This window comes from Humulus lupulus, chromosome 4, assembly GCF_963169125.1.
Source record: "Humulus lupulus chromosome 4, drHumLupu1.1, whole genome shotgun sequence".
NCBI lineage: Eukaryota > Viridiplantae > Streptophyta > Magnoliopsida > Rosales > Cannabaceae > Humulus > Humulus lupulus.
The window spans coordinates 97,827,608-97,829,378 of record NC_084796.1 but is presented as its reverse complement, the minus strand read 5'-3'; the positions used below and the strand labels follow the sequence as shown (position 1 = coordinate 97,829,378).

General features: G+C 41.0%; 1 non-coding gene across 1 annotated transcript; it reads left to right on the top strand.

Annotated features, from left to right (window-relative positions):
- The first annotated feature begins 1,216 nt into the window (after nucleotides 1-1,216).
- Nucleotides 1,217-1,322, top strand: LOC133833671 (small nucleolar RNA R71). The gene has a single exon (XR_009893039.1). It is a non-coding gene; the product is annotated as a small nucleolar RNA R71 (small nucleolar RNA).
- The last annotated feature ends 449 nt before the right edge of the window (nucleotides 1,323-1,771 follow it).

Sequence of the window (1,771 nt, the reverse complement as noted above, 5' to 3'; positions counted from 1 at the left end):
CAAGAAATTGTGAAGCTGCCCAGATCTTTCAATTTAGGAGGAATTTTATTCTTCAATATAGCGCTACAACCTTTAGTCAAAGCCACCGTTTCAAATTCACCAAGCCTCCTCTTCTTAATTAAAATATCTTTCAAAAACATTACATAGTTGGGCATTTGCTCCAAAGCTTCCACCAACAGTATATTGATGTGAAGTTGTTTCAAAACATCAAAATTTCTCTGGAATTGACCATCTTATTGCAGCTTTTGAAAACATTGAGGAAATGGTGTAGGTGGCTTGATCATAGGCTTCCCTGTAGCATTTTGCGGAGGAATTGCTGCAGCAATTGCTTTAGGATCAACATTTAACTTTTTTGAATTCACAGCTTTGTCTCCCTTGTCCACACTACTTTGGATTGAAGTGGGCTCACTGTTTCTAGTACAATTATCCTAAGTCAATTCCAGATTTTTACCACTCCTCAAGGTAACCGTCTTGAAATGCTCGTTACCATCCTTCCTTGGGTTTTCGGTATCACTAGGCAAAGTGCCTTGTGGTCTATTCCTTAGCTCATTAGCTAGCTACCCCAATTGAATCTATAGGTTACTCAAGGATGTCGCTTGGCTCTGAATCACAGCATCATTAAACTCTCCAAAGAGCTTAATTGTGACACTTGAGGAGGAGGTGGTTGAACTTTTGGTTGAGAAAACCCCGGTTGATATGTAGGCTTGTTTTGCATTGGTGCTTCGCTTGAACTAGCTCCTTGACCCCCCATGAGATGTTTGGATGCTGCCTCCACCTTGGATTATAAGAGTTCAAATATGGGTTTTTTCAATTGGCATTTTGATTCCCCACATAGCAAACCGAAGCAGGATTCGAATGACAACTCTCAAATGTGTGCCCATCTCCACAATAAACACAAGATAAATCAGCAACTTGTCCCATAGAAGCCGGTTGTACCATTCCCCCCAAACTCATGTTCTTGAGAAGGTTAGTCATTGAAGAAACTTGAGCGGTCAAAGCTGTCAATGCATCCACTTCAAGTATACTAGCCACTTTTTGACTTGTTAAGGCTCTAGCATTGGACCATTGATACTTGTTGCTAGCTATCCTCTCCAAAATCTCATAGGCTTCATTGTAGGACTTAGAGAGAATAACCCCATTAGCTGAAGCATCTAACACCATACGAGTGGAAGAATTGAGCCCATTGTAGAAAGTTTCCATTTGTATACAATGCGGAATCCCATGGTGTGGGAATTTCCTCAATAACTCCTTGAATCTCTCCTAAGCTTCACAAAATGATTCATCTTCCAGCTGCTGAAATGAGATAATTTCATTGTGAAACTTGGCATTTTTGGTGGAAGGAAAGTACTTCATCAAGAAATTTTCAGCCAACTCATTCCATGTAGTAACCGAGTTGGGAGGAAGGGTTTTTAGCCAAGCTCTAGCTCTATCCCTCAAAGAGAAAGGGAACAATTTCAACCTTAGGGCCTCGTCACTCACTCCTTGTAGCTTAAAAGAATCGCTCACCTCCAAAAATGAACGAAGATGAAGATGAGGATCCTCAGTAGGCAGCCCACTAAATTGACCCACTATTTGCAACATTTACTACATAACGAGTTTTAACTCGAATTGGGGTGCTTGAAATTCAGGCCTAACAATTCCCGGATTGAGCTCATTAAACATGGGGGCAGCATACTCCCTTATGGCTCTCTCTCTATCATCAGCCATAGCAATTGTGTTAGTAACATTATTAGCACCCTCAACTCCTTCAACCTCTTCAGCAATATTAAGG